Source organism: Stegodyphus dumicola, chromosome 5, assembly GCF_044657685.1.
Source record: "Stegodyphus dumicola isolate Sdum_Otavi_A_Nest chromosome 5, ASM4465768v1".
NCBI classification, from domain to species: Eukaryota; Metazoa; Arthropoda; class Arachnida; order Araneae; family Eresidae; genus Stegodyphus; species Stegodyphus dumicola.
In genome coordinates this window covers 224,889,087-224,913,604 of record NC_140772.1, presented here as the reverse complement: position 1 = coordinate 224,913,604, position 24,518 = coordinate 224,889,087, and the positions used below count along the sequence as shown (strand labels likewise).

The following is a 24,518-nucleotide window of genomic DNA, read 5'->3' as shown; positions in this document are numbered from 1 at the left end:
TAAAACCTTCAAGATAACTCACAGACTAACTGATTTAGACCTTAGTGAATCCGACATAACACTGCATACATTTTGTGACGCGTCTAAGTTTGCATATGCGACTTGTAATATTTCTTAGAACTGAAAAGTAGGGAAAAGTAACTTTTCAATTAATACAAGCTAGATCAAGAATTGCTCTTTTGAAGGGATTATCGATTCCGAAGATGGAATTGCTAGCATGTCTTATTGGAGCTAGATTAGCCAATGCAGTGAAGACAGATTTGAATTTAGAAAATATTCAGTCAGTCTACTGGTCCGATTCCATGGACGTACTGTATTGGATCCAAAGAGAAGGTCCTTGGCAACCGTTTATATCTAACAGTGTAAGTGAAATTAGAACTCTATTAGAATCCAACGAATGGAAGTTTCTTCCGGAAACTCAAAATTCTGCCGACATACCATCAAGAAGCTGCTCAGTAAAAAGCCTTACTAAAGCAAAATTTGGAAGAAGGACCTCCCTGGCTTAGAGATTCTAAAGATAAATGGCCGGATTATGATCTGTCACCTGACGAAGATGTGGTAAATGCAGAAAAATAGAAAATTATAGTGTCTCACATGAATCAGAGTACTGACAATTATTATAACCATATGTCCTCCTCTTAGAGAATAATTAGAATTACCATATATTCTATATTCCATATATTTCATTAGTTCTAATTTCTAACCATAGGTTTTATAGGAATTCTAAGACACTTATTAAAATTTCAGGAGGGCTATCTGCTGAAGAGCTTAAAGAACTTGCAATTTTGAAAAACGTTCAAGAAGATTCTTTCCATAGTAAGAAAACTCAACGCTTATAATCATTTAGACCATTACAGAAGCTGATAGAATTTTGAGTATTAAAACAAAACTCTTTTTAGAGACGACGATGAAACATTCAGAATCCCGATTGTTTTACTATCTGATCATAGTGTAGTTAAGTGCCTCATTTTGTCTAAATATCAAGAACTTGGACATTGTGGAGTACAGTCGCTAATGGTAGCTTTGAGAGAAAATTATTGGATACTGAAAAGTAGACGAACTATAAAAGTAGTAATCAAAACTTGCATTGTTTGTCAAAGATTTCCAGTCAAACCCCTTGATATTCCAGTAGGAATGCTTCCTGAAGATGCTGTCAAAAGTGCCTGCATTTTCGAAATTATTGGAGTGGACGTAGCAGGTTCATTACTACTGAAAGAAAGAAAGTATGGAGACGTAGCAGGTTCATTACTATTGAAAGAAAGAAAGTATGGATCCTAATTTTAACCTGTGCAGTTTATAAAACAGTACATTTAGAACTCCTGACTTCTCTATCCACAGACAATTTCTTATTGGCACTTAGAAGATTCATAGCTCGTTGTGGTCGCCTTTAGTGATACACTCAGACAACGCAACTAACTTTAACAGAGCTGAAAATTTATTGAAAAATGTAGATCTCGAAAGATTAAAAATATCTATTTGTCCTATTACTTGAAGATTTATTCCTCCAGCAGCCCCATGGTGGGATGGCTTTGGGAAGAGACCTTCTGAAATGAATTCTAAAAAAGGTTTAAGGACGAGCATCTCTGAACTATCAAGAAATGGAAACCGTTATCTGTGACTGTGAAATGTGTGTGTTATCTGTTTTTTTTTCTTTTATTCAAGACCTATTTATATTCTCAAGGACTGTTTACCTTTTACTTATCTCTACAGTTACAGACTACTCATTTATTTCTAGACTCTCTTAAAATGTATAATGACATTTTATATTATATAATTTGGTTATTCTTCAAAATTAATATATAAAAGTCAATAAACATAAATTTTCAACTTAAGTAACAATTCTCTAAATATTTATGTTATAGGCTTTATTGTTAACATTGCCATCTATGTAAATACCACAAGACCTGTATAATATGTCTCTGTATGTCATATGTATATTTGCACAACCATTGTAAATTTGTAAAATTTTATTTCAAATAAATACCGCTGATAGCGGATGGTAGATAGTTTCCATCAATAGAGCACAAAAGCTGAAAGTCGTAATGGAGGTGCAGTTGCTTTGTTGGTGGTCTCCTGTCTTCTGTGACTGTGAAAGCCAAATAAATACTAGACTTCTAACCTAAATCAGTGAAGATCCAGAAGACAAAAACCCATTAACACCTGATCTATTTTTGAAAGAAAATCGCTCAAGTAATACGACTGATTTTGATCAGATAAAGACTACTAGCAAAGATTTGAAAAAACGATTAGTTACAGAAGATGAATGGTTCGAGTCAGGTTTCGAAATGAATACTTGGTACAATTGCACCAAAGGACAGAAACAGAGTTTATGTTCCTAACGTTGGAGATATTGTATGAATATGGACTGATAACTTCAAAAGACTGTATTGGCCGTTAGGAAGAATATTATAGATTTACACCAGCAAAGATGGAGCAACTAGAACCGCCAAAATTAAAACTAAAGCAGGACTTGTGACTAGACCGATAAAAACACTGTATCCTTTAAAACTGGATGGTGAGAACCATGTCGCCTATGTGGAAAATGTTATGTTAGAGAGAGAACCTCCCATAAACCAAAGGAATCCGATTACCATCTTGTTACAACAAGAACTGGACATGTTCAACCACCCTCAAGATATGGACAAAAAGCTGTTGAATTCCGGATCAATGTTCCCGAATCTCAAAAGGGGGAGTGTTAAAAACAGAGCCTTTAAAAATTTGGCATAATTATCGTTAATGAGAAACACACTGCAACTCAACGCTACTCCTGAAACGCGCTTAGAACGAGCGACGAGAATGATGTATTCTATGACTTACAAAATTTGAATTGTAATTTTAATGTTATCTTAAATATATTCTAGTATTCGTCTACGTGTGGCCTACTTAATTGAGTTTTTGTGTTTTTGAATGCTGAGTCATCACAGAAGATGCAGTCACCCCGGGAAGAAAAGGTAGGATGAATTTTGATGTTTCAATTGAAATAAAAACCTTTAAAGAAAATAAAAAATCACTAAGTTAATTTTTTAACAGCCATGATTCTTCCAGGTACAATTTCACAGACAGTGAAATTCGAATTATAATCATTACACTTAATTTCTTGTTTGACAGCAGAAGACTTTTTTTTTCTAACTGGGAAGAAAGAAGTAGCATTTATTTATTCACTGAGTTGTAAATTGTCTAATAGGTGTATAAGGTATTTCTCCCGCTTTCTTCGCATGCCTTCGTGGTGTGGTCGTCTGCACGCTCAGCGCATAATTGAAAGGTCCGTGGTTCGATTCCCGGCGAAGGCGTTTGCTCATTTTTCACTTCTCCTATTTAAAAAAAAAATACCTAGTGTCTCTACAGGTCGAGAAAATCTTTTATTCCACAAAATGTTTTTGCAACCAATAGTCCTTGACCTAGAGCGCGCATACCTTAAATAAGCTTCGAATTATTTTTTTCTGCCAAAAATAGCATTGTCGAGTCTCAAATGGATGAGAGTTCATCACAAAAATTACAAGAATTTCTAGTTTTTACAGAGAGTTCCACCTTCAATGATATGGTCACACTTCCACCGCAAACTTTGCATACAAGACAGTCTTCTATCATTCTAAAACAGTATGTCGATAAATATGTAAATAACCAGACAATTTATATCATTCCGCACAGCTAACGAATTATCCAATTTTTTAGTGAAAGCAGACTCGTTTCGGAGGAGAGAATTTCTTTGTATTTTAAGTTACAACTGAGTCTGTGTTTTTAGATCTATTTACGGACTTTCGCAGGTTTTGTTTATTATCCATTAGTATAAAAGTCTACCAATTTTTTAACCGGCAAAGTGAAGGATAAACGTGATTACAATTCAAAACACAAGCACTGTTTCATCACATGAATTGTGAACAAAATACTCAAATACACGCTTTGAAATTTACGAATAATCCATAATAGAATCATAGAATAATCCGTAAAAATAATAAACATGGAGTTATCAGCAAAAATCAACACAATGTACGAGTGAACCTTCATACGCAGCTGCCGGTACAAATGTAAACAGACGTCGGGTGATGATTTAAATGTCCGACCTATCAAAGCTTACTTCATAAGCATTTCCTTTATTTCATATATTTGAAGTTTCTAATTTGAATATCATAACCCGGTTTATTTGGACAGACTCAGAAATGCCCACAGTTTCTAAAAGCGCATAAATAAATAAATGAACAAATAAATAAAATTTGATTTTTTTATAGGTGTAAAGGCGATGACTACCCTTAAGATAAACTTCAGTAAGGTCACATTACGATAAACATTTCTTAATCCTTTTCGTTTGCTTTGAGGTTTCGAAATAATGGCAGACTTACCTTCTGCGAGAATGAATCCCTAAAAAGCATTTCTTACGTGTAATATTGATTTTGCCGGACCCTTTTTGATCACCCGTAGATATGGTATAGGAGTTAAGCCCCTGAAAATGAACCTTTGTGTGTTTGTATGCTCGTACGAAAGCCGTCCATTTAGAGCTTGTCGGTGATCTCAGTGCTCAAGCTTGTATTGCAACACTGAAACGATTCATCGGTCGACGAGGAAAGCTGTTTGAAATATTCAGCGACTCTGGAATGAATTTTATCGGTGCATAGAATTATTTAAAAACCTGTACAATAGAGTTATAATGTACTTCTTCCGCCTTCCAGGCGTGTCTTCGTGGTGTAGTGGGCAGCACACTGGGCCGGTATTCCAGAGGCCCGCAGTTCGATTCCCGGCGAAGATGTTGTTAATTTTTCATTTATCCAGATTTTCCGAAAAATCCTTATGTCTCTACAGTGGCGCCCCAACTGAAAGGGTGTTGGATGAAATTTCTCCACACCCAGGATTTGGCGATTGGGTCTCCTAAAAACCCCAGTCACTTTTTAAAAGGGGGAGTATATAAGGTATTTCTCCCGCCTTCCTAGCGTGCCTTCCTGATGCAGTGGTCAGCACAATGGGCCGGTATTCCAGAGGTCCGCGATTCGATTCCCGGCGAAGGCTTTGCTAATTTTTCCTCTCTTCTGCTTCCAAAAAATACCTAATATCTCTACAGAGTGATAGTTACCTGACCAGTGAAAGCACTAAATGGGCAATGAATGTTCCATCAGCCCCTCATTTTGGAGGCATATGTGAAGCAACTGTTAAATCCATGAACTTCCACATGAAATTTGTTACAGTATTGCAGATCCTCTTGCAAGAAGAATGATCTACGCGTTGGTGGAGTCTGAAGACTTAAATACCGTTTTTTACTGATTGGTTCAATGATTTTTTTTCCATTACAGCGGGTCACTGCATAATCGGTATCAGGAAATTCCAATTCGTGAACGTGGAAAATAGTAACACAGATTTCCAGTAGTTTTGGAAATCGTGGTTAAAAGACTCTTAACTCAGTTGCAAGTGCGAAAAAGCTGAAAATTCTGAGTGCAAATTCACGTTTGAATGATTTAGTGCTGATTAAGAATGAAACATTGCTGCCACTTAAGTGGAAAATGGCAAGGATTTCGCACCTATAAAAGAACTGACAACAGAGTGCGAGCAATGAACTTCAAAACTGTAAATGACAACCATTCCATAAACTGGTCCGAATTCGAGTGGATAATTGATTGTTTGATTTCTTTCTTTCATTCATTTTATGTTATTTGCATCCCGCCGAAAGATGCGCTGCTGATATTTATAAAACACTAAAAACAATTTATTTCTACTTGTAACGAAATTTCCATGATTTTTTTAGCGATGTGGCAACTCACAATATTTTTTCCTTCATATAGCTGTGTGCTAAAGATGTAACGTTCAGCTGTGTTTGCATTTCTGTATGGAGCAAAGCAAACTAAATATGCTAATTTGAGTGCATATTTATGGTGCGGAGTTTGATTTCTGTCCCTCTGTGCAAAGAGTGGAAAAACAGCTAAATCTTTTTTATCACAGACTTATAATGCATTCAAAAATAAGATATGACATGAGAAGTCATTTTACATCTTGCACGTTAGCTCTTGTCTATTTTATTTTAGGTTGTTGTTTCTAAAAACATTAAAGAATGGGAAGTATTCATTTTATAACCAGTTTATATTTTCAAAGAACAGATAACTGAAATACAGTGTAATATGACAACAATAAAAGATAAGTTATGCAATGAAATATAAGAATAAGGATCAGAGAAAATAAAATTAAACAATTAGAATAAGATGTAAATATGCAGGGAAGTGAAAAATAATGTCCAAAAATACATTAAAAATAAAAACATATGACAGTAAAAATTACTTATAGTAAAAACATAAATTAAATTAATGTCCTTTTAATGAAACTCCAGAACTCACGAGGGAAAAATTAATTAAAGCTTCATAAAAGTTGATTAATATGCTTCGAAAGCATGTTTCGTTCTCCTAATTCATTTGAAATTAAAAACCGAAAAAAGGAACAAATTTTTATTACATTAAAATGCATATAAAACCAAAACATGTGAATCTGAAATGCACCAGAATTTTTCCTACGCCTTCGAAACACTCGCAAAAAGAATAAAAACATAACATTGTTTTAAATTGACAACACAAGAAGCCATGAAACTTTAAGTAAAGTGTAAAGGACCATTAGAAAAACCCAAATTGGTCTAAAAGCATTAAATGCATATCGAGAATTCAAAATCAAATATAAATACAGAGTGCAGTACAAATTTTACTTTAAACCAGATAGTCATTTAAACAATACTCTAAAAATGGGCGGTCGCCGATTATGCTTAACTAAACTTTTAATTCCAAGAAACCGAAAAACTTTTCATAGAGGTTGGTTGCTTTAAATAATAAAATCAAAGCTGAGCCTACTTCGGCAAAAAACTGAAAACCTATTAGAAACAAAAGTGTAAAAACGCTAACTTATTGAAATCATATGACGACCTTCCAAATGAAAATTCACTTAATTCTTCAGATGACCAAACTGTGTTAGAATTCACAAATGCTCTGGAGAAGCAGAAAATGGTAGCTTTTCGAAAAAATATGTTATTGAAATAAGATGACTTGATAAAAGTAAGTTGCAACGGATTAGCGTTAGTTCTCTGCGTCATAACTTGAAATAACCCAAAAAAACTTGCAGACATGGCCTAAATTCCACAAACAATTTTATTTCTGAATAATGCACATTATTACTGAGGGTTCGCTATGCAACGCCCCCCCCAATTTTGTACAGATTTCATCTTCTTAAAGGTCGGAAATTAGAAGAGTACGTAGAGACATTAGCTATTTGTTATTACCCAACACCTGTATATCAAACTGTCATGTGATCTGGAATGGAATTCGTAATAAATTAAGTCGCAACTCCCTCTTCTTTTCTTCGCCAGAGCTTACTTTTCTAATTTTCGTCCTTTAAGAAGATGTAATCTGTACAACATTGGGAGGGGGTGCATAGCGCACCCACACTGATAATGTGCATTATCCAGAAATAAAATTATTTGTGGAATTTAGGCCATGTCTGCAAGGTTTTAGGTTTATGCATCCATCGTTCTAATGACGCAATCGTGTTAAGTTAATGATGCAGAGAGCCACCGTCATTCCGTTGCAACCATTGCAACAACAAGTCATCTTATTTCAATAATAACGCAGTTTTATTACATCTAATGGCGCAGTTATACTCGAACTGGTGCAAAATGATACCTGCTTGATTCAACACTGGTTACGGAATTAAATTGCGGATTAAAAGTGTTCAGTTAGTTGCTTAGCAATATCGTGAAAGGGGGGGGGGAATATCGTTTTCCCAGGCTTTCTACTGATTAAATTTGCAACAACTGGCGATCAAAACTTGGAAGAAAAAAAAATAAATAAATAAAAGTATCCATCTTAATATATTAACAAGTATTCCAAGGTTCTTACGCTGATGTTTGGTCTACATCCGTTTTCAGTGCGCGGCATTGATCTTCGTGTTGGCATTTATTCTTCAGCTATTTTGACCAGGGTTTCTTTAAACTGTGAATCGCGACTCCTTTGGGGGTCGCGGGACCTGCAGCAGGGGGTTGCCAAGCATTTTAGCAGTTTTAATATTTCTTTAACTTATTATAATAATTTAAAAATTACCAAATATTTTTACACAATGATAAGACAACAGAAACAAAGGCAAAAACGAAAACGTTTCGACGCATTATTTTTATAATATAGACGTTAATTTTCCTTGCTTTGCACTTGACGCTGTCATTTCGTCTATTACTTATTTAAAATTTTCACATTGTTCTATGTCTTAAAATTAGAAATTAAAGTTGTGACTTAAAACTGCAATAGTATATTACAGTACAAGGGAAAAAAATTACAGTTTCACACACGCGTGTGTCGGATTTGCGCAATACATATGAGGTCCCACTGAACTTTTGTAAATATTATGGGGTCTAGGGCAGGGGTCGGCAACCTTTTGAGTCGGAAGAGTCAAAAATTACAATTTACAAAATTTCAAAGTTTTTAAAGAGCCACCAATCTTTTTCTTGCCAACAATAAATAGTACTCGCATAAATAATTTTTTTTGATAAACAAAAACTAATCTATTTATTCATAAGAAAAAAATTTCTATTTATGCATAAGAAAAATATATATTTATTCATATATAAATAGTGTTTTTAACAAATTAGATAATATATATATGGCATTATTAGATAATTACTTATTATTTAAGTAAAAAATTAAAACAATTAAACATTTACTTACAACACTAACTTGTACTTCGATAAAAAAAGCGATTGAGTAAACAAATTCAATGGGAGCGTTGGCTTTGCATGGTTTTAGAAAGTTTGGATAAATTTGGCTCATAACTGGTTGTTTTAAGTTTCAAACACGACTCTAAATTTTCATTTGTTAGTTGGCTTCATTCTGTACTTTTAATTAAAAGTATAATTAATTATATTCATGCTCGCACGAATAGGGCGATCCGAAGGTAGTCAGCACTCCAAATGCCAACTTCTTCACCTCACCTTCTTCGCCTTGGGGGCGGGGGGCGTTGCATAGCGAACCCACAATAATAATGTGCATTATTCAGAAATAAAATTGTTTGTGGAGTTTAGGCCATGTCTGCAAGTTTTTGAGTTATGCATCCCTTATTCGAACTGCGCAATCAAGTTGTCTTTAAGTTATGACGCAGAGAACCACCGCTAATCCGTTGCAACTTACTTTTACCAAGTTACCTTATTTCAATAATAACGCAGTTTTATTACATATATATGTATCATAGAAAAACAAATAAAGTATTAGATAATTATACGCATCTAAATCATCAAATCCCTGAAATATACACTGAAGTGTAATTCTTTGGTACACAATAAAGTAAATAGTTCGGATATCACCCAACGAAGCTTTGTGTGTAACCCAAAATCAATGGATGATTAACTATTTAATGAGTTATAAACTATTGCATATTTTACCGTAAGCATCCAGAATTGGATGGATAGTGAACTTACTAATACAAATGAAACGTTTTTGTGTTTTTATATAATTTAAAAATCTGACTTCATTTACTTTCAGCTGAATTATCTTAATTTTAGCACACTGCCGGATAAAAAAATGTGATAATGATTTTTGTTGATGCACAGATATGAAAAACGCTATACAATTAAAAGGTGCTGTAGCAATAATACGTGTATGCTTGACTTCCAAATGAAAATATATTTTTGACTGAAAAGCATTCTTAATTTTTTACTTGTCATCCTATTCGAATAGGCCCTCAGGGACGCGAAATGCCCAAAAAATATTACAGAATTTTCTACAAAACAGGAAAATCATAATTATTCATAACATTAGAATAAATCAAAGGTACCAAGAAAGAGGTTGCCCTCAAAGTGCGGATTTATGGAACTTAACTTTCAATTCCATTACCAACTATATTTGGCCAATCCATTCAAAAAGAATAGCATTTTCGGATGACTCTGCATTTATCATAGCAGGAAGAATCAGATACCTCTTAGAAAAAAATGCTGACGAAATCCAAAATATCTTCAACTCCTTTAGTAAAAATCTGAAATTAATCATTAGCCAAGAAAAGTCTAAAGCCGTTATATTCCCAAAGCCCTCCCAAAACATTACACGCCTGCCCAGATTTGCTGTAGAAGAAAAGAAAATAAAAATTACTGATAGCATCAAATTCCTTGGCCTAATTATTGAAAAGAAATTAAATTGGATTGAAGATTTAAAATTCATTAGAAATAAAACCTCCGAAATTGCAAACAACATCCAAAATTTGAAAGGATTAAATTGAGGATTAAGTCCATATATTCAAAAAACTCTCTTTAATACAATTACTGAAAATATTATATTATATGAGGCAGAGATCCGGGCCCAAGATATTACGAAAAGAAAGAAAACACAGCTGCAGGCAATACAACGCCCGTTTTTACTGTGCATTACAAAGTGCTACAGAACAACATCAAATGCGACACTCTGTTGGCAGGAATAGCCCCCCTGCATATAACAGCTGAAATGAAACATACCAAAGGCACGGTTTAAGACTTAAAAGGAACTGTTCCATAAAAGATAGAATCTTCGAATATTCCAGTTACGAATCTCACTGTAACCCACACAGAAGGCAGCCATCAGTAAATCCAAAAATCAACTGTATTGCAAAAAACACACAAACTAGAGACTACTACTCATGCGCATACACAGATGGCTCCAAAATGGAAGAAGAAGCCGAATGTGCGTGCATTATTTATACAAATTCTCAAGTTAAAATAATACGAAAAGCTAAACTTGGAAATCGAAACCAGTATTTTCCAAGCTCAGTTATCAGTAATAAAAATGGCGCTGGAATATTGTACCGGAAACGAACACCAAAAAAATCTAATATATATATACAGATAGTAAATCCCCGATTCTAGCTATGAAAAATACTTAACATAATTATCCGATTATTCAAGATATCTATTGCATCTCCATCTTGAATTCCGATATACATTCTATTATTTCATGAGTTAAATCCCATGCGAGGATTTCTGGAAATGAAGAAGCAGATGAAGCGGCAAAATCTGCTATTACTGACATTGACGCAGAATTAATAAATCCCTCTTGGCCCAAATCTCATCTGAAACACCCACTTAAATACCTACGGGAACAAGTATGGGAAGAAGCATGGAAAAATAGTGGATAAGAGGAGAAGACTACTCTTCCAACTTGAAGCTCACATCAATACGGACAGGCTTAGTAAGAGCCATCTAATCAATTGGTTTAAGACAGGACATGGCCCCTTCCCCACACGAACGAAACATGGCTCTTTCTGAGTAAAAAGTGGGGAAAGGAGCGACCCTAACCATTACATTTTCAAATGTCCATTAACAAAAAACTATCACTTGAAACTTCTTGAGACTAACATATACCAGTGCTTGCAAATAGCATTAAAAATTAAACAATTAAGAAGAAAAATAGAACTCTCAGTCATATTCCTTGCTAGTAGAGGAGAAGAATTGTGCAATACATGATAAGAAAATAATAACACACTGGAACTTCCAAAAATTTAAATTAGAATTGATAAAAAGACCTACTTGACAAAAAATTGAAGGACAAAAGTATAGACTAGAATTGACAAAAAGACTAGAGGACCATACAACACCTATTTGCATACAACAAAACAGAAGAATGTATAAAATATTCTTCAAAAATAATTCATATACAAAATGATTTCTTTATGTACTCAGTATATTCTCTCTGCATATACAGGTAAAACAAGATGCTCTTTGCATTTATCTATATAATCATTTTAGACATATGTTTGTAAAATGTATTGTTATAGGTATGCCATTATGTGTTAATAGGTTATACAATTACCTTTATGTTTTGTATTTACCGTTATGTTCTATATTTATCATTATGTATTGAAGTCAAAGGCACCATGTGTGACAATTATATTGTAACCGTATGTAAAAATGTCAAAATTCTTCAAAAAAAAATAATAATAATGCTCAAACAAGGATAGATAGTGCAATCGGACAATACCCACATAACCAATGGTTAAACAATGAGTGTCCGCTGCACTATAACCTGAACCTGAACCTGTTCGATTAGGATATTTTTAATGTGGATGCCGAAACAGCAGGAAAGAAACTTATCTTAATATTTCAGTAAACAGCCGATAATGAATTTTCCTTCGGAAATTTGCAGATATTTAACAAAATCTAGATGTTATTTGAAAAATCCCGTAATTTCTAATGCTTATGAAAACTTCGCATTATTGTTAAGTAGCCATTTTAATGAATTTCGAGTATTTACAGTTACCATTAGCGTTAAAATTCATAATTTACGCAAATACTATAGAATTCCAAATTGTAAGTGAAATAAAATAGTATAACACCAACATATATCCTTAAGAAATTAAAACTTTCTATAACTAAAATCAGATACAAATGTAGGAATTTTATTGGACACAATAAATTGTTGGCCGAGATATGCTCCTATTACTTAATCGATATTTGATACATTATCTGTGACGTAATAACGCACATAGTAAAATTTGCAGACATGTAACACACTCAGAAAAATACAAAATCAAAAAAAAAAAAAAAAAAAAAAAAATATATATATATATATATATACATATATCTAAACGCTTTTAGATTTTATAATTACGCCTAAATGGGCGTTGTTTCACTCACTATTTCTCCTGCCTTCTTAGCATGCCTTCGTGATGTAGTGGTCAGCACGTTCGACGAGGATTCGAGTGGTCAGTGTTCGAGTCCAGGCGAGGGCACTGCTCATTTTTCCCACCTTCTGCTTCCAAATAACCTAATGTCTCTACAGTGGCGCCCGAACTAAAAGGGTGGTGGATGATGATTCTCTACCACTAAGATTTGACGGTTGGGTCTAATACTCAGTCACCGTTTAAAAGGGGGAGATCATAAGGTATTTCTCTCGCCTTCTTATCATGCCTTCGTAGTGTAGTGGTCAACACGCTCGACGCGTATTCGAGAGGTCCGTGGTTCGAGTCACGGCGAGGGCATTGCTCATTTCCTGCTTCCGAATGACCTAATGTCTCTACAATATACATATTTCAAAATCATTTCAGCTAACGTCCCTTTGGACTAAAAATATTTAATAACAACATAATTTTAAAATTTCCGACATACAGTCTTGCGCGCTGGAGATAAAAATATTTTATTCCGTACAGTGTTGCCACTACTCGCTATAAAATCGTTAAGATTTTCTATCAATATTTCATTGATTCGTTTCTAGAAAATATAACAGAGATAATAAAACAAATTCTAAATTCAAAATTTGGGCTTCCATGAGCACGTGTTCGAGTGGAGGATTACGGTATTTAAAAGTGGATGGTTCTAGGTACCGTTGTTTCTTCACAATGCGAGAAACATACATACATTCATGCAGATTTTTTATTATTTAATTACTTTAAATGTATTGCAGGGCGATAATATTTAGTGGCAACAATTTCAAAAGTGATTCAACGTTTTTAGTAGTGATTAAACTCAAAATGGCGCTTCGAGACTAATACCTTCTCTGAGTTAACGCATCTTTGGGTTAATAAAATGCTTTATAAGGCTATATCACTAGAAAACAAATAACTGAAACATATTTTGAAATATTTCTGTAAAGTGCAATAAAAGAGGGATTTAATAAGATTAGCCGTCCCAAATGTGTGCGAAGAACGATCAATAGTTATTACTCAATGCTTACTCCACAAAATATTAGTATTATATACTATACATTAAAGTGTGTATTTATACTAAAATATCTTCCTTTCATTAATGCGAAATGCAAATATAATATCATATGAATTTATATACTCGAAGTCTACATAACTGAAATTTACAGCACTCTGTAAAGTGTATTGAAGTCAAACCAGTTTTCATTTTTTTACCGTCATGCCTAAAACTCAAATTAGGAGCAGGACAATCTAAAAGCAGCTGACAGAGCGGAATTTTTCAAGCAAAATGAAAAATTTTTTATCTAAATTTTAAATTCTACTTAATAAACATTTATCGATACGCATATAAACAGCAGTAGTAATGATGCAAATAAAAAATTCAAATTAATATTTGTTATGTGCTTGAAATCTGAAAGTTAGTTCCTGAAAGAAATTTTTGTTGGCTACGCCTCTTAATTCAAGAGTACTGAGAACTAAATGTCATATTTTCAGAATGAAATTTATTTCAAATGCTTCCAGTGTTTTCAGTCAAACAGTAGGTGACTCGCTTTTAACTTGCTTTAACACTCTGAATGTTTTACAGTGAAAAACAATTCATTCATGATGATATCTTTTAACTGATTTTAATCCGTTTTAGCGCAATTTATTTATTTTGTTGAAATTTGAGGAGAATAATATTTTCTAAGGTTATAAGTTATTTCTCCCGAGCACTCTTAGTATGCCTTCGTGGTGTAGTGGTCAGCACGCTCGACGCGAATTCGAGAAGTCCGTGGTTCGAGTCCCGGCGGGGGCACTGCTCATTTTGCATCTCTCCTGCTTCAAAAATACCTAATGTCTTTACAAAGTTAATTAAACCTAAACAAATTAAATCTTATTTTTTAAAGTTAATTAAACTTAAACAAACAAGACATAATCAAATTAAAAAAATTTTATATTTTATGTAAGAAATCTGACCCATCCTCTAGCTAAGATACTGGGATAAAGGGAATCAAATTTGTATTTACATGTTCCAGTGTTCTCTTCAATAGTGAAAAGCAATTTCCGAGTACAAAGTTTTGGTTTACCCGAATAATACTTTCTGTTTACATGAGATTTTAATTTTTAGTTGAATTTGACTCTAATCTTGGCGGAAAGGCCCAAAGCAAACAAGACAAAGTGTTTAGTCGCATTTCTCACAGTATCTTTTCGGTTTTCCTTTGCAGAACTCGCTTTGATAATGACGCTGTTTTTCTTCCTTTAGTACGAAATGGCCAACACTATCTTTAGAGATGTCTTCTTTTGAAATAGAAGATACAGACGAGATCCGGATCTGGGATCCCAGATCCTGGATCTTGTTCTGATCATAGTCTTTTTTTGATGAACTGCTCTTATACCTCTTCGGAAGTCCTCCAAATTTAGGGCATCACTTTTGCTCAAAGTTTTGCGGATTATACATGCATTTACCACTGCTATGTCCAGGAAACGAATGAAATGTGGCCAGTACCACCTTTTTTTCCATGAATGTAAATTGCATATAGTCCAGCCAAGCAGTCGTGGTGACCCACACCGCCCAAATGTTTGTTGTCAGAATTTATCACATTAGCGTCATCACGTTAACTTTACCTTAGTGTCCTCTTACTTGCCTCTTTACACCAAAAGTGATTCTAAAGTGCTAAAATTTGTAGCAAAAGTTACAGTACTATTGTCATTCCATCGCAACAGGAAAATCTCAGATTTCATCTCAAATACGAAATCAAACATATCTCTTTCTTTCTAAAGCATAGACTTAGATTCTTCTAAAGAACACTCGTGGTTTGTCTGATTTTCTCGTATTGTTCCTGTGGCTCGAAATCATTCTTCACCAAAACCTTTCTAAAGATCAATGCTGGTAAAAACGTTATCAAAATATAAAGTGTAACTTAAAGGATTCACAATATTTTCTGTCAATTTCATTATATCGTGGTTTCCAAGAGGTGGATCATTTCTTTCATCAGATTTTTTACCGCAATACAGAGAAAAATTGTAACAATATCTCTCGCTTCCACAAAGAGCCCAAAGTTTATATCCAAAACTCACTGGCTTGCCTCGGATAAACTGCTTCAGACTGCACAGACCGTAGTACATGATAATTAGTGCTTAGATTTACTGAGAAATATCCGAACTGCAGAAAGTTATGCTTAAGTATGACAAACAAGCATTTTACTTTGAAGGATCGATCCCGGGGATGCTGACTTACAGTTCCATTGTCCACAAAGTATAACTAAGATTTTAACTTTTGGAAGCGGTATCTTAACATGGCATTTTTCGCCAGGGTAATGCGTTCAGTATCTGACCAACATTAACGTGCACAGGTATCTGAATGATAACAATTAAAAGCAAAATTCCTAGATAAACACGTATTTCACTAGCAGTGGTCAAGAAATCGTGTACCTGTTTTACATGTGTTGCATATCGCACAGTTTCGTTGTAAAGTCATTAGGTTATTTTGAAGGAGGAGTACATGAAAAATAAGCAATACCCTCTCCGGGACTCAACCTGGACCTCTCGAATATGCATTGAACCTGGTCATCTTGAATATGCAGTGAGTGTGCTAACCGTTACACTACGAAGGCATGCTGGATGGAGGGAGAATATACCTTATATTTTTCCCCTTTTAAAGGGAGACTGTGGATTTAAGGTACCAAACGCCAAACCCTGGTGCTAAAAATCATCAGCCACCATCTTTTAGTTTGGCGGCAACTATAGAGTCATTAGGTTATTTTGACGCTGGAGATGGAAAAAATGAGGAATGCCCTCGTCAGGACTCGAACCTGGACTTTTCGAATATGCGCCAAGTGTGCTAACCGTTATACGACGAAGTCATGCTGAAAGGAGGGAAAAATTACTATGGGATTGTAAACTTCATTGGAATAAAACTGCTCAAAATGCTCTAATGGAGTTTTATCTTCAATACAGTTTCCATCTGCTTGAGCAACTCACTTAGAGTTAATTCCCCTTGTATTTCCCATTTCGTATATTGCGGTGATTTATTCTTTATCCAAGATGACTGATGTCTTCTAGCTTTTCTTCTGCGCTTTCTTGTCGAAACACTAGAACTCGTGGATGGCTTAGGCTGGAAAGTGCCTCATGTTCTAACATCCAGAAACCCAGGAACATCGTTTTTACAATAATCTCACCAGTATTTAATTCATCGTCATCCCCCTTATCTTTGTCAATTAATTCATTGGTATCTGGTGGTAACACAGCAATATCATTATCGCTCTCATCTGAATCTAAACTATTTAATAATTCTAACGCATCTGCTCACTTTGTTGAGACATTAGGTAATTTTTGAAAGCAGATGAAAAATGAGCAATGCCTTCTCCCAGAATCGAACCATGGACCTGTGGAATACGCGCAGTGTGCAGACCACTACATCACGAAGACACTCTAAGAAGGCGGGAGAAGTACCTTATATACTCCCCTTTTTAAAGGGCGACTGGTGTTTTAAAGGACCCAGTCATCAAATTATGAGTGTGGAGAATCATCATCCAGTACCCTTTTAGTTCGGGTGCCACTGTAGAGACATTATGTATATTTTGGAAGCAGGACTTCATGAAAAATTAGCAACGCCTTCGCCGGGAATCGAACCACGGACCTTTGGAATACGTGCCCAGCGTCCAGACTACTACACCACGAAGGCACGCTAAGAAGTTGGGAGAAATACCTTATAACTTCAGAAAATTTGCACTGATGTAACTCAGCAGGGATTAAACACTAGGAGGGAGATATTTTTTCTGTTTAGTTATAAAGGTAGAAATAACGCGTCAATTGCATGCTTATCATCCCATGTCCTACTTAGAGGACAGTTACAAACTAATACGGTAAAACTTACCTAATAAACTTAAAGCTTTCATTAAATACCAGGATACTACTATATGCGATAGTAAAGTGTGTCCAGCCAAATGTCCGAATTAAACTGAAAAAGAATTCTGCAACTACAGAAGAGAAGATACAAACCACGCCCACTAATACTAACGCGAGGAATAAAAAAAGTTTCGAGACGAAAGAAGAAAGGGTGAGACACATAGCCCACTCTAGCAGAGGCTAATGCATACCTTTATATATTCCAGCAGACAACGTAATTCGCACCGAATATACACTGAACTCCACTTGCTACATTTTATCTTGTATTTTCATCATACTATTTTATCTGTCCTTTAAATATGAAAATGAGATGAAATGGGTTTTAAGCTAATGCCTGCTTTTTGTACCAAAATGTTCAGATACGGTTTCACTTTGTCGTTTAACTTACGGCTCTACAGTTTGTATACTTTGAGGGAAATTCTAAGCAATTTCGACTTACTTTATGAGTTTCGACTTAAGTTGTTAGATAAAAAGGTCTCTCAAATGATACAGTTTTACACAGTATCTCCGAAAATCAAATTACAGGCTTTTTCTGACCATTGAAACAGATCCATGGATTTTTTAAAAACCAAATCGGTACCCCTTGTCATGTTTTCGAAGTTATAACTGAAGAAATCTAAAGCTTTCGTTAGTGAATTATCTAGGTCTTATATTTTCTTTGCTTGAAGTATCAATTTCTTTCCTTCAGGTCAAGAATATATTTCCAACATTTAGTAAGCATCTGAGTCTGATACAATCTTTACATTTACCAGTGAGCATCATACTATTATTGTGTTCAGTATACAGTTTTATGAAACTGACTTTTCTCTTCCTTTACCATTTGGGAAAGCATTTGAATCTTTCAAAATTTCAGCTAGTTATTTAATGCTGAAAAGTTAGGAAAAAGATGTGTTCGTTATCAAAGCTCCAAATTCTCATCTACGTCAAGATCAGAAAGTGAAACGGAGGCGATTTCCTTAGCTCCTAAAATGTAATAAACTACACATATGAATTGTAAACTCTAAGTCTCTTTGAGAACATAAACTTTAAAAGGACTCTTGAATCTTCTTACCTTTTGAAACTATACAGAGATCAGAAGAAGGGTGTATGAGAGCCTTCTTAGTCAAGCAAAGCACTACTAACAAATGACCAAACTTGGGTTACAGGAAGAGCACTTGAGGCTTAACAGAAATACGCAACGAATAACAATTTCAAGGTGTGTTAGATTAGCCTAACGGCTCACAGAATACTTTAACGCGCAGGAAGAGCTTCGGTTTGTAGTAAACCGGCTGGACAAACCTAATAACGAGGACAAATCAAAGCGGCAAGTCGCTAATAATTACAGCACAACGTGGCCTGGACTAAGCAGATACGCTCTAAAACTAACTTCCGAAACGCTTGCTTAAATAGCACTTCATTCCACTTTAATCTGAATAAATTCTCGCTATATCATTTACATTATGGTATGAAAAGGGTATGTGAAAAGAAAGTAACAGGATTGTCAATCTTAAACTGAACTATTAGTTAAAAATAAATTGAGAAACCTCACGGAACTATCAAATTCATCTGAAGTTAAACACAAGTATAAGCAATCATCTGCATCAGATTTTGTAGCTTTAAATAAATCACGCCCACTAGATTTAATAATAATAGCCCCCATAAATCAAGCTACAAAATATTTCGCGATTCATAAAACGGCGAAGTAAAATTCCTGGGAGTGTGGAAGAGAACAATCAATCTAAAAGCTCCAGATTACAGTCTAAAATCTCATAGAATAAGTTTACCATAAAAAAAAATCGGAACAGAGAAATATAACGAATATCAAAGTACAGATTATCATAAAAATAAACTGCTAGCTACAATTACAGTTTCGAAGATCTAGGTTACGACCAACGAAGAGCAATGATATCTCGACTAAATTGACGACATCTTACCTTTCTTCTAATTCTAATTCTTCTAATTTCTTCTAAGTTTTTAGAATCAAAATACATTAAAATCTCTCGTTGTGCTGCGGCTCGTATTTGAACTGCATATCATGCAGATAACCTCAATCAGAAATCCGATACGTATGTGTACGTACAAGATTAATGATATAAGATGAAACAGATTAATAAAAGAGCTCCCGCAACAACAGTTGTAACTGTTAGAACCTTCGGGCTTTCCCTGAAAATTCTTCTACAGCTTTTAATTGTTTCCTAAATCTCATTAAGATTAATATAGCATTAATTATTAAATCTTCCCGCACAGAGTTCTCTATCATATGCAAGAATTTCACTTTAAAATTATTGTAATTTGAGGGGAATAAAAGGAACTGGTGGTCGGTACCATTCTTCTAGCAAAACAGACACTTCAGTGACGTCTCTAGATTCATTTTCTACGTTCAATAAGCTACTGTTCAAAGTACCTTTACTCTCCATCTGGCAATAATAATGTTAGTTTTGTAGACCCAGTTACAATTATAACTAGCATTTATTTTCAAAGAACGTATAAGTTCTCCCATATTTTCTATTTAGCCACTTTTCATCTGCATCAAACGAAGTTTGTTTCCTAACATTCATAGCAAAATAATCTGAGTAAAAACCCCTTTGAGAACGAACTGTGAATACAGTTTAGTGTTTCGGGGCAGGTTATAAACCGTTTGCAGAGCTGTTTGGTTTTCCCAGACTATCACACTTTTTGCAAGAGTTGCAGTTTTTTTGCTAAGGTGCCTTTTATCGAGATTCATACAAATATTTTATTCTTAAATAAATAAAGCTGCGGACTCCGAAAACTATATTTTATCGTTGAATAAAAAAGCAAAAAGAATTCCAGAGGACTCACTTTTGTTTTCGAATTTTCCTTTTGAATGTAAAATACTCCAAAAAAAATATCAACTTCCCCAAAAAGACGCATTATCGTTTGAATAAAATTAAAAAATACATATTTAGAGACAGTCTGCAGATTACTTGAAAACTTCAAAGTGAGCTAACGCACACGTCCGTGTCACGTTGTAAGGATTTTAAATTTTTACTAACGTTTATTTTATTTTAAAACTTTGCTATCCTCTCTTATTTCCCATTTCCGGCCAGAATAAGCGCGATTAGATTTGTTTATGCTAATGAGGTTGCAAACTGTATAGGTATTTAAGATGTGGCTTTTAGCCGAGAGAAGTGTGTGTGTGTTTGATTATGGCAAAGCCTCGAGGGCTATCTGCCCAAAGGGAGGGATGCTTTCGTGGAGGACTTTCTAAGGAAAACTGACTCGTATATACGTTACACATGGGAAAAATACGAAAACGTCTGTGCAGCCAGCCCGTTCGCGCGATTCAAACTTCGGATCGAACTAATCTTAAAGTTTCCCTGATGGTTTTTCCGTTTTTTCTCAGACGATAATAATATTCTGAAGGTTTTTACATCAAAATGCATTCGTTGGTATCTATTACTTTTCAAATAAGTAATTTACACCTATCAATCTAACATTTACTTTTCAAATAAGTAATTTACACCTATCAATCTAACATTTACTTTTCAAATAAGTAATTTACACCTATCAATCTAACATTTACTTTTCAAATAAGTAATTTACACCTATCAATCTAACATTTACTTTTCAAATAAGTAATTTACACCTATCAATCTAACATTTACTTTTCAAATAAGTAATTTACACCTATCAATCTAACATTTACTTTTCAAATAAGTAATTTACACCTATCAATCTAACATTTACTTTTCAAATAAGTAATTTACACCTATCAATCTAACATTTACTTTTCAAATAAGTAATTTACACCTATCAATCTAACATTTACTTTTCAAATAAGTAATTTACACCTATCAATCTAACATTTACTTTTCAAATAAGTAATTTACACCTATCAATCTAACATTTACTTTTCAAATAAGTAATTTACACCTATCAATCTAACATTTACTTTTCAAATAAGTAATTTACACCTATCAATCTAACATTTACTTTTCAAATAAGTAATTTACACCTATCAATCTAACATTTACTCACGTGTTAGATAAGATACCTTCAAATATGAATGTTCACACAACTTCGTTATAATTACATCGATGATTGTAATACGTTCAAATTTCGGGGCTTCAATTGTTCCATCCTGTATATACATTGGGAATTACATAATAAATGACTAGGTTGGCTAGAAATGTACATTAAAATTACAAACCAAATGACATACATTAAAAGGATTATATTTCATAAATGTATCCATTTCATAAAAATATAAAATGTGAATAAAATCTATATAGTTCTGTATAAGCATTCTGTCTGTAAACCAAATAAATGAAAATTATACATTTGTAGTACTCTTATAAAATGAAATAAACGCACAAGTCGACTAGAAAGTGGATCCACATGCCTGCAGCAGTCAATGGTTCGATTTGTTTTAAGTCTAACCTACACACTTTTTATTTCTTATGTGGCACCATGATAAAGGAAGGAACAATTTATACAGGTCACTTAGATATTTTTATAATTAAAAACTGATGTTGAATTAGTTTTAAAAAAACTTTATTTTGGTATCTTCTTAAAGGTAAGACACAGAGTTATTCTTTCACTCCTTTCTCTTGAGTAAACCTAAGTAACAAAATTTAATATAATATAATCATTATACATCATTTTTGTAATACTACTCAGTAAATCCGTAACTCAGTAAATCAGAAGATTCAGCAAATTTTACCCAAGAACTAAAAGAAAACTACTGAAGATTCAGTAAATTTTACCCAGTTTAAAAAAGTTTATTTTGCTGGCAATGGTTATTGAAACATAATTAGCAAAGAACAATATAACCATCTTTTACATAGAATGCTACGTGTGCTGATCATTTTGGCTGAATTTTGAATAATTTACTTGATTCTGTGAAACGCAGTAACTTCCGAGTCCTCAACTCCTGTAAAAACAAGTGTTGCCTCATCCTCTACAAATTTTTAAGAAACTTTCAAAGTTTTACTCACCTTATTACGCTTTTAACATCAGCAATGAAATGTTTGGCTAATTGTATAGTGATATATTCGTATTCATGTTAGAATAACTGAATCATAACAAAAACCATTAATCTTCATCTTGTCAGTGTGCTGCTAGGCCAAAGACATCACTGTGGATTTTGGTGTGGATGCCAAAACTGTGAGCATTGAGATAAAAGAATGAAAACGCATCACTTGAAAGACATCCTAGAGAAAGTATATCACAAAAAAAATATCATTAAAAAAACTTTAGATGAAAGAATTATGTAATAATATTTTAAAAACAATACTTATCAGTTTCAAAGCGGAATTTCGGAAATAAATACTTACTTAGTGTTTACATCATTTTGTACTTTTCTGTACAAGTCTTGTATTATGTCTATTCAAAATTTAATAGCCAAAACTAAAGAGTAATATTACGAGCCTTTTTGGCAACATACAATAACTGCTTTTTGGCTGAAAAGACGATCTCATCAACTGAAAATCTACCATGTATCAAAAAATACATATCAGGTAAGTCCTACAACAAGTGACATATCTGGATCTTCAGACATTAGTTCAGAAACATACGATAAAACAATTCAGTAAAGATGTTACTAGCTCATGGTAGGCTCAAATGAATGCAACGAATACTTAAAGCATAATGGATAATTTTAACGTATTATCTAACGCAATGACTTAAATAGCATTAAAATTGCTGATTTTTATAATTTTATCCATTAGAAATACGAATTTGAAATATATATAAGATATTATACCAGTATATAGTCTCAGAAATCAGTTTAAATATTGCACTGTTGGGCAGTTCTTGATGGCACTTAGTATCTTGCGTGTTCTGAAAAGGTTATGAATCTACAACAAGGCTATGAAGATTCTAAATCGCTACATGAGTTCAAAAACAGGCATTTACGCATCCCCAAATGTCATAAAATCTAGTTGTTGTGTTATCTTCTGTTTATCGAAAATGTGAGCAACTGACCAACAAATCAAATGAAACATCCCCGGTAATTTTCTCAGTTTTGTTTGCTTCTAAAGTAAATATCGAAATCAATTTCAGACTGAGGTATTTCGCTAATAGAATTTCGAAACACAACCTCGTTTTCGTCGCTAATAGAGTATTTAACTCGCTCGTTGTCCTGGCTAATAGAACCTCGTTCACGAGACGTTTCCTTGAGCAAACAAAGTGGAATCGAACACAAATAGTAAACAACATTGTGTTAATTATTTTTGTATTGAAGTAGTCTTTTCCAGCTTCGCCAACAACATTTCAAAAGTCGTCTTCTAGAATGTTTCTGAAGATCCACCCATCCGCCCACAAGGCTTTATATGATGGATATCTATATAAAAGCTCGAATATAAAATTCGGAGCATCACACCAGCTATCATTTCTTACATCAGGATCCCACTCTTGGGGATTCGTCGCAACATTTGATCCAGGAAGCAAAAAGAGGTAAGGACTAAATAATAACGATATAATTCGAACATCAGCTGCAGGCTTAGTAGATGTTTAAAAGTGGCCAGACCATAGATTTAATTTACCGGTGGAAAGCATAATAGTTTTTCTTTGCGAAATAGATAAAATAATGCTTTGAAATTGGAGAAAGATCACCAGTCATATTCACTTTTTTGATGCTTAACAAGGGATGGGTTTGTTCACCTTCAGCCGATGCTATTTGCTAGGCAGTTTAGTTAGCATTGTTGGATTAAGCTTTTGTATCATCATTCCATACTAATTTCTATTATTTCTAGCTTGTTATTTTGTGTTGATATTATATATTAACGAATGGTTTCTCGATTATTGCTTGGTATTAAGTAATTTAGGAGGTAAAACCTTACTGTTCTAGAATACGTATTTTCTCCACCATTCAAGTTCTTCATTGCTGTATTTAAAACTTTTACATCGAAATATCAACTTAACCCGCAGTTATCTTTACGGCTTTAATATCTCTATTTTTAGAACAATATAAATAAATTAAATATATATATATATATATATATATATATATATATACATGTAATAAGACGCATTGGTGTAAGCTGCAACAGATTAACAATGGTTCTCTCCGTTACATCCGGGGGGGG

At 33.9% G+C, this 24,518-nt stretch overlaps 1 protein-coding gene, 1 long non-coding RNA gene and 1 other non-coding gene across 5 annotated transcripts in view; 2 read left to right on the top strand and 1 right to left on the bottom strand.

Moving 5' to 3' along the window:
• LOC146997420 (uncharacterized) overlaps positions 1 to 23,408 on the bottom strand; it is a 45,740-nt gene extending 22,332 nt beyond the window's left edge. Inside the window, exons 1-2 of one of the 2 annotated variants that reach the window (XR_015041420.1) lie at positions 22,767 to 23,408; positions 22,428 to 22,643 (exon numbers count right to left, since the gene is read on the bottom strand). This is a non-coding gene — a long non-coding RNA (uncharacterized LOC146997420). The remainder of the gene's footprint in view (positions 1 to 22,427; positions 22,644 to 22,766) is intronic. The other variant, XR_015041419.1, reaches the window with a different exon arrangement.
• TRNAS-CGA (transfer RNA serine (anticodon CGA)) lies at positions 14,326 to 14,398 on the top strand. The gene has a single exon. It is a non-coding gene; the product is annotated as a tRNA-Ser (tRNA).
• Positions 23,409 to 23,733: 325 nt separating the features above from the next.
• LOC118189153 (uncharacterized) overlaps positions 23,734 to 24,518 on the top strand; it is a 64,325-nt gene continuing 63,540 nt past the window's right edge. For both annotated transcript variants that reach the window (XM_085817729.1, XM_085817728.1), the window contains exon 1: positions 23,734 to 23,886. The gene's annotated coding sequence lies outside the window, so the exon portion shown is untranslated. The remainder of the gene's footprint in view (positions 23,887 to 24,518) is intronic.